Source organism: Rosa rugosa, chromosome 1 (genome assembly GCF_958449725.1).
Source record: "Rosa rugosa chromosome 1, drRosRugo1.1, whole genome shotgun sequence".
Lineage (NCBI taxonomy): Eukaryota > Viridiplantae > Streptophyta > Magnoliopsida > Rosales > Rosaceae > Rosa > Rosa rugosa.
In genome coordinates, this window is record NC_084820.1 from 40,685,679 (window position 1) to 40,700,740 (window position 15,062).

Genomic DNA, 15,062 nt, shown 5'->3' on the forward strand with positions numbered 1-15,062 from the left:
GGCGGTGGCGCTGCAAATTGTCCAGATCGAAGTTCACGATTCCGGCCACCTCAGACGGTGATTCTTGGGGGCTTTTGAAGCCCAGAGGACGTAGAAGCTTTCTCCCAAGGTGGCTTGCAACAATTCAACCTGTGGAGCTCGAATTTGGAAGATTGGGAATCTAGGGTTCATCGGTTTTCAAAACTTTTGAGGTAAATTCCAGCCAAATGGCTTTGATTCAGACTTTATGCTAGTTATGAAAGTTGTAATTGGAGTTGAGATGAAGAACTTTTGTGTTGGAAGTTTTGTCAAATTTTGACTTTGGGCCGGCGGAGGCGCCGCCACTGTGGTGGTGTTTTCAGGCAGGTTCCGGCCACCCCAGGAACAGTTTCTGTTCCTCTTTTTAATCTACACATCGATATGATCATTTCGATATATAGTTTGTAATTTTTAGTAATCGTATAAGCAAGTTATGAATTTTAGGGTTTTAGGGTTTTCGGTTCCTTTGGTTTTCGATCCGTGAGGATCCGGTCGTCTGATCGACTTGTAGATTTGATATATTGATCGTATAAGTGTTCCGATGACTTTGTGTGGTCTCAGATGAGGATCAAACCGTTGAATCATCGTATAATTGTGTTTTTGTGAATTATGTGCTAAGTTGAGATTGTATGTGATTAGGTGTTTGACGGAATTGTTTTGGGCGAACATTTGTTGATTGTATGATCTCAGCTGTAAGACTAGACGCAGCGGGATTTAGAGGTGAGTAAATCTCACGTGGTTCATTTACGAATTTACGAACCGAGTTATTTAATTGTCGGAATTGATTGATAATTGTAAATCGTTTTCGAAAATAAAGATTTGTTGGAAATAATATGAACTCGATCAACTACGGTTCATAGGGCTACAGCTCACAGGTAAAAAAATGAATTTAAGTATAAAATGAATTTCTTGGTTTTAATACGTATGAACTATAGTTGGTATTAGTAGTCATTCATGCGTGAATGACTACGTGTGTGTGTGTGTATATATATATATATATATATTTGGATGGTGTGACATTGTGATATGTAGACTGTTGGTGATTTCATTCACATTATTGAATTGAACATTTACTTATGCCGGAGGTATATTTGATGATTTATATTGTTGGAAGAGTTATTTGGGGTTATGGTGTGACATTTGTGAGTAGTGTGGGATTTCCTTAAATGTCTTGTTCCGGGGGCCGAAGGGTCTGAAGTCTGTAGGTTACAGTGGTAACCTGGGTGCAAAAATATCGTAAGGCTGAACCTCGGCCAAGGTGACAGGTTACGATTCAGTAGAGCTCTAGTCTGTTTGCATGGGTGCGGTCATGGTGGTAGCTGGGTTATTGCATCATGAGTACGTAGTCTGTTGTATGCATGTGGTCATGGTGGTAAATGTGTTGCTGCATCATGAGTACGTATGTCACGCCCCTGATTTTTAACACAAATAAAAATCGATATATAACCCCATAATTATACATGCGTGAACGTTCAGTCATCAATACAAAATACCTGGAAACTTTTTCTCCTTTTAACTACACACATATTGATGCCCTGAACCTACTATGTCAATATTGACCCGCTCCGTAGAGTCATATATTACATAAGCTTACGAATTAAATTGCCATCACAAAATAAAACGTAAATGCTCCTCAGAGTTTTGCTACATAGCGGAAGTCATAACAATGGCAAAGCCAACAAAATTTGCTTCCTACCCGTAATGCTGCCAGCACGCCACCTCAGCTTCAGCCACGATTACCCTGACCTGCAGGATTAACCCCTACACAATTCCATTGAATAGTGCACCGGGTTGCCACACAACAAACCCGGTAAGCTTACACTATGCCAAAAAATGCTTCAGACGACAGACCATATCTGTCGTCTGATGAAGTAAAAATCTGTTGTCTAAGTGGCTGCCGTCTCTTAGCCACTCAGACGACAAATATTCTCCGTCGTTGATAATGCACTCAGACGACAGATTCAGTTTAAGGTACTGTCGTCTGAAGTACCTAATATTGAAGAATCGGGGTCTTTCTGTCGTCTGAAACACCATACCACTACATATTTATGTTGTTTCTGTCGTCTGATTTGAAGAACAATGACAGTTATATGTCGACTGATTTCGTATGTAACAACATTTATATCGTGAGTTATGTTGTTTGAGATTTCTTTGGACTACAGATAATTGTGATTCTTGTGGTTAGATTTGATTTCCAACTACAGTTTTAGTTTTTTTATGTTGTTTGAATGTCACTTGGAGTATAGTCTTACTCAAATTTCTGTTGTCTGAAGTAGTATTCATTCTCATTTTTCTGTTGTTTGTTTGGACTTTAAACCATTGTTTTAGTTATGTTCTGTTGTTTGAGAATGATTAGAAATATACTTTTATGTTGTTTGAAGTTGGTAGAAACAACATATCAACCACCTACTTCTGTTGTCTGAGAGCTCTTTGAACTCTACTTTTCTGTTGTTTGAACGTGGTAGAAACAACATATCAATCACCTTCTTCTGTTGTCTGAGAGCTCTTTGAACTCTACTTTTCTGTTGTTTGAACTTGGTAGAAACAACATACCTGTGAGCCCCGGAAAAATATATCGAGCTTAGCGGAGATCGTACGAGAAATTATTCAACGATCTCGATAAATGTCAAGATGCTCGAGAATATTTGCAGACATTTTGACAAAGTGAAATCCTCAATCTAGGAGTTGGATAATAAAGTACACGACACGACGAGTTCGTGGGAATTTTTGGGGAATTTTTCGGACACCCGAAGTGTTTATAATGAATTTCCGAAGTTTGGAAATTATGGAAAATCCTTTTAAATAAATAGTATTTGTCCTGATGCGATCTGGGCCGTTAATTAACCACCGCTTGATCATGGCCGTCCACCGCTAATTGGATCAATCTATATATATATAAATCTGGATTAGTGGGAACAGCAGAAGGATCGAGAGAGGGAGAGAACCAGAGTTCTCTGACCGAGGCGAACGCGACCCGCGACTGGGTCCGATTGGAAATCGCTTCTCCGGCCACCTCTCCACGGCGGACCACCGGCAACAGCTTCGTCTCGGTGGCGCCTACGTCCCTGTGGTCTCAGATTGTACATGCAGCGACTGTGAAGGGAGAATCGACGGTGAGAGTGTCTGACTGTTCCGGCGAATTCAAGCGATTTCCGGCCACCTTCTGGGCCGCATTCGGTATGGAAATTCCTCCTCTCGCCTTCCTCTACCCGTCTGTACAATTGGTTTTCAAATTGGATTAAGTTTTAATGGTTTGCGTTTCTGGGTTAGCTCGGGTTCGACACTGCTGCTTACGCCGGCGACATTCCCGACGGTTCTCAGTTCGTTTCTGGTACGATTGCTTCTGTAGACGAGGTCTAACCCTGTTTGGAAGTCCAGTTTTCAAGATTCCTGGGTGAAACGTCAAAGCTTTGGTATCAGTTCGTCCTCGGGTTTCCAGAAAGCTGATGCGAGGGAGTTGGAACCCAGACTGCAAATCGGACTTGTTGAAGGTAAACTCGGAAGTTTTGCTCAAATCGTTATCCCTGAAAGCTAAGGGACTAAGTTGGTTATGCAATGTTGACTGCATGAACAGAATGGGTGTTTGTGTCTTGGTTTGGGTAGATGAAGTTGTATGGTTTGGTGATTTGGGATTAATTGTTTCTGGTTTTGCAAGTTAAAGTCTTGTTAGTGTGGGTAAGGCAGGTTATTCGAAATGATTGTGAAAAGTTTGAGAAATGGGTAAGTTAGGATCTTGGGTGTCCTTAGTGTTTTGAGTACACCATATTTGAGATTAAAATTGTGAACTGGGTGTCCATAGTAAATTCCGTCGAATTACTATGCGACAAAATGTGAATTGGAAGTAAAAGACCAAGTGTCGGATGAATTGAGATAAATCGTTGAAGAAATCGGAAACATGATCTTTGTTTGTGCATATGTTAAATTGATAGTGAGTAAAGAAAAGAAATTAATATATATATTGGGTGACCTTAGTGAATCGGGTGCACTCAATATATGTTTAGTCGATATTGTAATTTCAAGTAAATGTTCGATAATTCGAGTTAATTATCGAACTTGTCGCGGTTGGTCAAACAATGGTCAAAATGGTTAACTCCTGGTCAAACCAGGAAAAGTTGGTTGGACGATTTATTAATCGTCGATATTTCATATAATTGTTCAATATGATATTAACGGTCGAAATGTCGGAATCTAGGACTCCAGTTACCCGAGGAACGGAAGGTTTGTGACTCTCGGAGTACGTGAGAGAAAGCGTCGGAATCCAGGTAGGGATTCAGGACTCTCCTCGATTGGTGATTTTCTTTTATATTTTATTAATGTGATGCATGATAAGTGGTATGGGTTGGTTATGTAAAATGCAATGCATACTAACCAATCTGTGAGAAAATGTGTGATGGCTTGAGAGCGAAGGGTGGCTCTGACTTCCTTGGGTTCGATCCCCTTAACCTCCGGAGGGTTAGTTATGCCGGTCGTCCGGGTATTCCGATTGTAATGACGGGCCCGGTACGTGTGTGTAGCTAGGTAGTGGACGCTCTCGCTACGCTTACCTGGTGATAAATTAATTTGAGGTAAGGTCGTGTAGTGGGTCTATGGGACCGGCCATCAGGTAATACTTGGTTTTGGCGCCGTATTTATTTAAGCATCATGCATCGGTTTTCAAGTTGAAAATCATTAAAGTTTGTCGTTCTTTTAAATATTTGGTTTAAATATGTTTTCATACTGGGCAGCCCAAATATTTGTTTATTGGTTTTAAATCTAGTTGAGGTAGAGTTCCTGTAGAGCAGCGAGGACGAAAGCTCACCCCTACAACAGTATGGATGCAGGTACTGTGCACTGGTGACGGGACAATGGCGGATGGAGCTGGGTGAGCGGAACAAGTTTGGTAAACCGCCTTCTGGGCTTTATTCTGCTTTCTATTTCTCGAACTTTGTGTCCCGGAATTCTTGGGTCAAAACGTAGTTAAATTCCTAGTCCTTAAATCTTATGCCTCCTGAGTGAGCATTCATTTCAAGTCTGGACGAACAAAATGATTTTTGGGCAACTCTAAGATTTTCACCTCAAAAAAATATTTGTAGCTTTCGCTGTGTTTTACGAAAAGTTTTCAAACAAAATGCCTAGCGGTTCTCTAGAATGTAAATCGAGCGTTCGGTTTATGTTTTAGAGGCTCGCGGCACTGTGACGTGCTTAAGCTAGTGAGGTGCAGCTTGGGGCGTTACAATACCAACCACCTATTTCTGTTGTCTGAGAGCTCTTTGAACTCTACTTTTCTGTTGTTTGAACTTGGTAGAAACAACAGATGATCATTTGTTTCTGTTGTTTCTATTTTCTTGATACAACATAAATTGTGCTGTATTTTCTTGATACAACATAAACCTGCATATATCTGTTGCCTTTCAACCATTTCAACATCAGTCATTTACAATCATCAAAACCATAAAATTGGACTAAATTCAGCATTGAAAATGATGGCTACGTTTCATTAATTGCATCAACATCATCCAAAATACAATCCATAGTTCCAACTCTAAACCTAGCCAACAGTTACATTATGATCGAGAGAACCAAAAAACCATCTTATCTCGATCATTTAATTGCACCAAGTCAAAAACCTATAAGGTAAAGAAAGAGTAGCTAGACAGAGCAACTGCATGCATAATTTAAGTTCATCAACTCTTTCCATCAGTTGTATATAAATGCACAAAAGCAGTTCCAAGTGCTACTCATCTACCTGAAACAGAACCAAAGTTAGAACTGTATAACATGATTTGCCCATTCAGCTCGAACCACATCATGATGCCTTCTCTTCTTTTGAGCATTCTTTTGCAATTTCCTTAAGGCCTTGTTAGTTTGTTCATCAAAGATCGACTTCTTCATTGTTGAAACCATCTGTACATTCACAAAATGGAAAGAAACAACGAATGACTTTTAGGAAAGAAACAACCATCTGTCATCACCCACTATGCCAAACTATTTAAATAAGCATGAATTTAGATAACCTATACTCAATGCTTAAGCTAGAATGATCTGAAAAAGATCTATCTAAACAAATGGAGGAATCTGAAGATTAGAATGTCCAAGACACCTGAAATAACCTGTAGTACAAATGAATAGATAATATCACTTCATCTTTATATTCTGTTAGCAACAACTAATATATGTGAAGGTCTAAGAAACAAATGACAATTATACTTGCAGAGAAGGGAATTAAGAATATTACCTACAATTATACTTGCATATTACAAAAGTGAAAATCCTAGGTAGAAGCTGGTATCATATGTATCCCTGGAGCAGCCCAACATTGCGGTTCAAATGCACTGTCTCGTATGTATTTGGAAGGTAGATCTGGGCCACAGACAACTCCATTAAGTTATTCAACAATTAACAGTAGAATGAGCATGCAGCCTAGCGGAGATGAAAGGGAATCAGAGATGTCCTGATTATATATGTTCTAGTAATCAGTTTTGAACATCAAACTTACTTGCAGTCTTGTCTTAACAACCCACAATGGATTTGTTGAAATGGCTGTGGCAGTCCCAGCAGCATCTATCATATTTTCACCAATTGAGAGTTTGCCACCATCCTCTACATTATGACAATATAGAATGTTTGAACCAACTACTAAATAGTCTCTAGAGCTCATAAATAAACCACTATTATGTACTTCATACAAATTCAAAAATCACAAACACAAATCAAAACACATAATTCCAATACATTAGGTACTAAATCTGGGATTATTAAAAATTGAAACTTGCATCAAATTCAATAACTTAATGAACCAAAAATTACCTCTTTGACCGGTAAGCATGCCGTGGACCTGTAACCTGGTCTTGATGACATCCAAAGGGCAGCTGAACGTAGCCACCATAGAACCTGAAAAGATCAAATTTTTCAATCTCAAAACAAATCAGAAACGAAGAGAATTTCATCAGATTCCCAAAGCGCTGAAACTGCTCAAACTGCTCAGAATAGCTTCAGATAGGTGCAAATCATCCATTTCCAACTTCCATTCTTAAATGCTTGACAGGAACAACTTACAAGAATCACTCATGCTAAAACGATTAATTATTGGAGATAGGATTTGCTTGGCAACATTACAAGGACCACGCATGAAATAACAATATTAGGTAAGTAGCAAAGGACATAGAACATGTTAAGTGGCCAACTCAACCTGAATTGGATTTCATAAGCACAAAATAAAGCACCTCATTTGTTTCACATAACATTCATATCTAGCGTTCCATTATCCTCCAAAAAAAAAATATATATTAATAAGTACTTACATCTGTCACCACTCACCAAGCAAGTGAATCATGAACCCAACAGACAAAACCAAAAGAAATGAATAAAAATTGCACGCTTACAGGGAAGAAAGAAAAATGGAAGAGATTACTAACCTCAACTTGTCTGAAGGATCGAAGCGACGCTTAAAAGCAAATGACAATGCATTTGAAGGCAGCGAAATAAATGGGATAAAAGACGACAACTCATCCTGTAATAAATTCAAAAACTATCAGCAACAATTTTCACAAAGAGGAAACAACATAATAGAGTATACAACTAAGAGAAACAGAATATGTTTGTAGAGAAAGCAGTCTTCTGGACCGCATATCAACGCAACAAATCCAAGCATCTTTTGCAAGTGAAAAAAAAAGGAGGAGACCAGAATAATACATAATCCTTACCTTGAATGAGTATTGTTACTTCAACTCATCATCCACATAGTGAGCAGTGCAGAGCCCGTTCAAAAGTTGGCCTTTAACAATGCCATTTATAGACAACATTTTGTTCGTCTCCTCCTCTTCTTTTTCCTCCAAAGTAACATCACCAAGGGGGAATTTAAGGGTAGCTTTTGGCTTCAAGCACCAGAAAAATACTTAAGGGAATAAAACTTACTATGATCATTTTGGTAGCTGCAACAGAAAGATAGTGAACTACTTAAAGTTGGCTACTTTTCTATTTGTCACTATATGTACATATACATATGCATACTGGAACAACCTGTAATACAGTGCAATCACATCAAAGAACAAATTGACCAACAGAAATTCAAATGATGAATCTTGACTTATCAAAACTCAGCAAGATAAATCATAAATGATGAGGCATGTTTCAGAGAGATCAAATGTGCAAAAACAAAAACAACTGTGCAATAATACTGAACCTCAGAGCAGTAGACCTCCAAGAGATACATCCTCAACCAATCTTAGCCTCAGAGTCTTTACTGCATCTAGTTCGAGTTGCTTGCTAAGAATTTAAACAAACAAAGAAAGCATGTCTAAATGGAATGGCAGGTCGCAGATGACAGTTGAAAGCTAGTGTGTCCAAAAATGCTATATTTGACTCACCAAACCAGCAGAATGGAAAGAAGAAGAGAGTTGAAATGCATATCCAGGGTCAGCAAGCTTCGCAACCATAGTTGCCTCTCCTTGTTGTGCCTAAGGACAACATTAGATACAGATTATGAGCACATTAAAAATACACCAATTACAAGAGTGAAATGGAAGCAGAGTTAGAGTTAGAGAGAGAGGCAAAAGAGGCACCTTGAGATCATGGGAAGCATGGAATTGCAATCTGGGACCAACATCGACGGACCAACAGTTTTGCTGAGAACTAATCAAAACACATAAATCCCATATGCAAGTGGTACTGCTGTAACTTTTGTCCGAGAACTAAAGGGGAAGAGATTTCAGGATATATATATATATATTCAAGTTAATCATTGTCAAAGTTTGCTGTAAATTGCCTTGAACATGTGTCAGAAAACAAAGTATAATTAAAGCTTTATCTCTTCCCTCTTTCACTTTGATCATAAAGCGGTGGAACAATGAAGACCAAGCAAAGTCCATGATCATGCCTTCTATTAAAAGGCTTGGCGGTGGAAACTGATCAGCACATTTCAAGACAACAATTTCATATTCATAATTGTCAAACCATGAACTAAAGACAAAAGCTTTGGAAACATGCAGCAAGTCTCTCTTAAGCAAAGTTTAGCTATGTGTTTCCTTGTCAATCAAAAGAAAATCATGCAAGGATATTCAAAATGAGGCACAGTGGACATCGGTGGAAAAGTAAAGAGAGCAATCGGTGACATCATTTAAATAAAGCATGAATTGGAGTGTTTTGCCCAGTAATTCAATTGGTTCGCAAGAATGGCTCCTCACCAGTTCTGGGTTCGACACCAACAACTGTGATAGCCACGAAGCTTGGCGGTGGAGGAATGTCCAAAATCTGCAGATAATTACAAATAGCATTACACATAAGCTTGTCAAAGTCAAAGCTCCCAAAATATGTAATTGATCATGTGTGCTGCAGACATGTATAATTGATTATCAAATGCAAGAGACAATTACTTGAGTCCATTTATATTAATTAAAGGCATGGAAAAGTATGCTATAGCTTTGTTCTGAAATAGGAATTGAATGGCAAAAGGACAAGAGCCAAAGTCCAGGCCTTTGAAAAGAGACAGAAAGCATGCAATTGATCATCCAGCGCCATCATCATCTAGAGCTTCTCCACTATTCTCCATTCCCAATTGATCAAATCCCAGATCAATTTCACCACTCTATTCATCAAAAGCCCCAATTTTTACATTAAACCAATATCAAAATTCACTTCAATCACACAGCCAATACCAAAATACACGATCTTGGCGATCAAAAACGAACTGGGTATTCAACAGAATCCGAAAACGAAGATGAAATGAGGTAAAGTTTGAAGCTTTTTGGTTGGTTTTTTTTTTATCTGTAACGACTCCTCTCCTTGACCAGAAATCCTACATAACCCAATTAACAATCATATATATAATGAACAAACATTTAATTCGGTCAAAAGCTATAAACCCAGAACCAAAAGATAAACACCCAACCCGATTTCAAGAACAACAAAAAATTTTCAGCAAATTTCAAACACCCAAATCGAAATGAACCCTAAACCATCCCCAAATCCATAAAACCAGAATAACACCCAAGTCTATTTCAACCACCACATCTCTAAATTGATATCACAAATCTAATTTCAAAGGAAACCCCAAATCGATATCTCAACGAAACCCTAAAACCCAACACAAATCAAGGTCGAAATCCTAACACGAAGATTGAGACTTACCGTGCAACAACAGTATACTTTGTAAAATCGGATCGAAGAACTCCACCAACAGTGTCTTCTTGACCTAGATCGGGGAGAGGTTGATCGATGAGACTCTTCTGTGTAAAAAACCTAGATCGGGGAGAGAAGAACCATAATTGGGAAAGGGAAAGGATGTTGCTGATCGGGGGGATAAGAACTAGAATGGGAGCTGCAATTGCTTAATTGGGGTCTAGCTCACGGAGAAGGAAAGAAGGCTTCTGTTTTTTTAACCAAGTGTTTAGAAAACTCGGGGTCTAGCTCACTTAAGTTTTAGTTCAGCCAAAAATATATTTTTGTCCAAACAAAGAGAAATAATTTCTCCATTTACTCAGACAACAGAATTCTGTTGTCTGAATTTTCTAAATTACAACAAACTTGAAAAAATTGTTCTAGTATTGATTTTCATACCATTCAGACAACAGAAATAGTTAAAACTGTCGTCTGAAGACGTTGAAAAAAATCAGACAACAGAAAAAACCTCTTCTGTCGTCTGAGGGGTATGGTCTGAAGCATTTTTTGGCATAGTGTTATGAAGTTCGTCTAAGTAAACTCAAAACCACAAAGCAAAACACATTTCTTAAGTCACCTCAACCTAAACACGATATACACATAGCTCACACCTACATCCATCGATTCCATAATCTTCCATATCGTGCCTACATAAGTCAACTGGTGACTACAGCCTCATGCTTAGATTCTCAACTAGCGTCCCATTACACAAATTCAATCAAACAAGACTTCCTCAAGCAATGTTTGATACCATTCTAACGCCCTACGGCGAACCCCAAACCACGCTCATTCCCTCCCCACTAGGAGCCTTTGTCATCAACATGACATCAAAAGTGAAAACAATGAATCACCTTTCTAACCTCACACAGAGCACAATTCGTCACCACTATGGTCTTCAAGATAAATCAAACCAACAATCAATCAAATCAAGAAGAAAACAAGGCAATCACAATTCAAAACAAGCAAAACAATTCATAGTAACCCCTGCATATAATTTAGTTCAGGAGGTCACATTAAGTCAAGCAATTCAAGTCAAAGTAGTCATCGTAATCCCACACTCTGACGTCTGTAGGTAGCCCCGACCATCACAGCAGTCTTCTCGATTATTGTTAACTTAATAACAATTCAGATCCTCTACCGAGCTGTCATCACACTGATCATCACACAGATTTCACCGATCATCACACAGATAGCCATCATCCTACTGATCATCACACTGATAGCGATCATCCAACTAATCATCACGCAGATATCGCCAGTCAGCACACAGATAGCGATCCTCACACATATTCATCACACAGATATCGCCGGTCATCACATAGATAGCGATCATCACCTAGATTCATTGCTAGTCATCACACAGATAGCAATCATCACACAAATATTCCTACACAAGCTACACAGATATTTCTACACAAGCTTTACATGGCAATCATCACAAAGATTCACCACGAAGCCACTAATACATGAATACATATGTATATATATATACCCCATAATATATATATATATATATACACACACATAGTCATCCACTCAGAAATGTCACTAATACATGAATACATATGTATATATATATATATATATATACCCCATAATATATATATATATATATATACACACATAGTCATCCATTCAGAAATGCCACTAATACCATCTATAGTCACAGTTAATCCCATAACTCCAAGACAATATGGTAACTAGGTTCATAACACATATCGCGAGATTTACTCACCTCGAAATTCCCGCTGCGTCTTCAATACAGAACAAGGCAGCCACACCACAAAACAACCGTCCAAGGATACCTCGTCAAGTACTTGGTCACATACGGTTTCAACTTAGCAACAATCCACAAACGATTTAAGTCTGAAACCCCTGTTTTGAACTAAAATCCCCAAAGTGACGCCAATTAAGGCGAAACCACATCCGAGACCACCCAATGTCTCCGGAATACTTCTACGATCGATATGCCAAAAAAACAAGTCAATCGGATAGTCGGATCCTCACGGATCGAATCATCGAACGGTCCGAAACCGTAAAAACCCTAACATACTCATACGATTTCCAAAAATTACAAACAATATATCGAAATGCTCGTATCGACGAGTAGATCGAACTTAAGAACAGAAACTATCCCTGAGGTGGCCGGAAAACACCACCACAGTGGCGGCGCCGCCGCCGGCCCAAAGTCGGAATTTGAAAAAACTCCAAACACCAAAGTTCTTCGTCTCAACTCCAATTTAAACTTTCATAACTACACCAAAGTCCAAATATGAACCAATCGATCGAATTTTACCTTAGAAAAAAACAGCTCGATTGAAACCCTAGAATTTCAATTCCAAAATTCGACCTCCACGAGTTGAATCGATGCAAGCCACCTTGTGGGAAGCATCAACGTCCTCCAAGCTCCAAAAGCCCTCACGAATCACCGGCAAAGGTGGCCGGAATCTCCGACTCCGATCAAGGCAATTTCATCCCCGAAGCGGGCCACTTCCAGTCGATGTAGCTCCCTCCACAGCTCGAATCTCTCTTCAATCCTTCCACAGACCTCTAGAGGGGATTGAGGCGAGCAAAACCCACTTTTGAATCGAAGCAAACGGTGGCCGGACGAGCGAGAACGACGCCGGTGAAATGGCTGGCTGTGCGCGGGTTCGAGAGAGAAAACTGGGCTCAGGTTTCCTTTTTGGGAAATCTGGGCTCTTTTACAATTTCAGGAAATTTTCGTCCTTTTATACTAAAATGGAAAGTTTTTCCGAAGCCCATAACTTCTTCATACGAACTCCGATTTCTGCGTTCCGCATGTCCACGAACTCGTATCGACGCACTCTACAACTTTCGTGAAGGAAGTTTTCGGAAAATCCCAACGAATAAAAAGTCAACCCTTGCGCCCCCCCTAAATGACGCTTCCTAAATAATTATTCGCCCGAAACACTTCCGCTCCATCCACGAGCCACGAAACCGTCCAATACCCACAATTTAAATTCCGGAAAATCCTCGGAAAATAAATACGAATTTCTGGGGCATCACAACGTAGTTATTGGAGAATGTTTCTGGTGTTCTTTCTTTAATTCATACGTGAGATTTGGATTACTATGAATTCTATTATTTGATTTAATTAATTATAATCTCCTGAACTAAAATACACACAGGGATTACTATGATTTTGAGTTGTGTGATTTTAGGTGATCTCCTGAACTAATTTTCTAAGCAGGGATTACTAATTTTCACCTGGTGTGATTGTATGTTTGGTTGTGTTTGGTAGAGTTAAACGTTGTCGTGTGGTGGCCGGATGAGAATATAGTGCCGAGCCACCGAAATGGGTCTAGAGTTCTAGGGATATCTCGAATGATCTGGGGCTTTGATTTGAACTAACTTCTATTTATAGTCTTCTTTTAATGAATTATTAACGGCTCTGATGAAGCTGTGCAAGTTTGAATGGCCACGATTGCAGCATAGAAATTTCCTTTTTCTTTAAATAATTTTCTAAAATCACCAAAACTTCATAAAATCGCTATATTGTCACGAACTCATAAAAATTACCCAAAAATTCTCACGAACTCATCGTGTCATGTACTTTATTATCAAACTCTTAAATCAAGGATTTCACCTTGTGAAAAATTATGAAAAATATTCTCGAGCACCTTTAATAATCTCCGAGATCGTAAATTAACAATTACATAACAATCTCAATTAAGCTCGATAAATTTTTTGGGGCTCACAATTGATCTCTAAGTGGTTTTGAAACTAAAACATGTGCCTGGCAACCCCAAACTTTTAACTTTAACAAGTCTGGTTCTCTTCCATGCCATAATTCATATGGTGTTAATGGTTTTGCCTTTATATTTATTCTATTTCGTAAATATGAAGCAGTGGATAATGTTTCTCCCCAAAAATGAAGAAACAAGTCTGCATGTGACATCATTGATCTTGTCATCTCCATTAGGTTCTATCTCTTCTTTCTGCGATGCCATTTTGGTGTGATGTATATGGCATAGTATAATTGTGTCTTATGCCATGTTCTTTACAGAATTCATCAAAGGCTTCATATTCACCACCTCTATCACTATTAAGGGACTTTATGGGTACGGTCTCCCTAATTGAGTTTCTACTTCTTTCTTAAATTCCTTGAATTTTTCCAAGGCATCCGGTTTATTTTTCAAGAAGTAGACAACGAGAATAATCATTGATGAATGTAACAAGGTATTCCATTCCTCTATGAGTCTTGGTTCTCATAGACCCACATAAATCCGAATGTATAACATCAAGTAAGTCAGAAGATTGCCAATGTTTAGAAAATAATTTTCTAAACATTTTTCCTTTAATACATGATTCACATGTTTAAAAATCATTCAAATTTACTTGAGGTAACATTCCAATTTTGCTCATTCTGAGTAATTTATTTTTATTTATGTGTCCTAATCTCAAATGCCACAAATTTGAAGTAGAGACAAAAATATACTCGGAAGAAATACTTTTATTACTAATAACTTCAAAAGATGAGCTAAGAATCCTGATATATATCTCCTATTATCAATTTAATTTTCGATTCCAGGGGTCAGAGCAAGCACCATTGATGCAATTGATCAGAATCTTGAAATTACCTTGATATTTTTGAAGCGAGAGCTTGAAACTTTGAAGAGAGCAAGAGCTTCTACTAGTAAGACATTAGAAGAATCCAGGTGTTTGGAGCCAGCAAGGAGGGGATTGCCATAAGAATCATGTATGGCAAAGCAAAAAATTTATGCTTGTTGCAGATTACTGAATCATCAAAGCTCAACAAACTCATGCTGAGTGGGAGTATACCGAATGCACTCGATAATTGGCTTGACAGGTCTTGGATTTGCTGGAATTTTCCTTCATAAAGGAAAGGTGGCTTTACACTCAGAGCTACGTACCTGGGGATCCTGATG

General features: G+C 38.6%; 1 long non-coding RNA gene across 2 annotated transcripts; it reads right to left on the reverse strand.

Annotated features, from left to right (window-relative positions):
- Positions 1-5,517: 5,517 nt before the first annotated feature.
- Positions 5,518-8,543, reverse strand: LOC133737382 (uncharacterized). Of its 2 annotated transcripts, XR_009859837.1 has the most exons (7): positions 8,180-8,543; positions 7,701-8,016; positions 7,413-7,507; positions 6,805-6,888; positions 6,494-6,597; positions 6,233-6,357; positions 5,518-6,107 (listed from the first exon to the last, which is right to left on the reverse strand). It is a non-coding gene; the product is annotated as an uncharacterized LOC133737382 (long non-coding RNA). The 2 variants fall into 2 exon arrangements; XR_009859836.1 differs by having other exon boundaries at positions 7,701-8,506.
- Between the last annotated feature and the right edge of the window lie 6,519 nt (positions 8,544-15,062).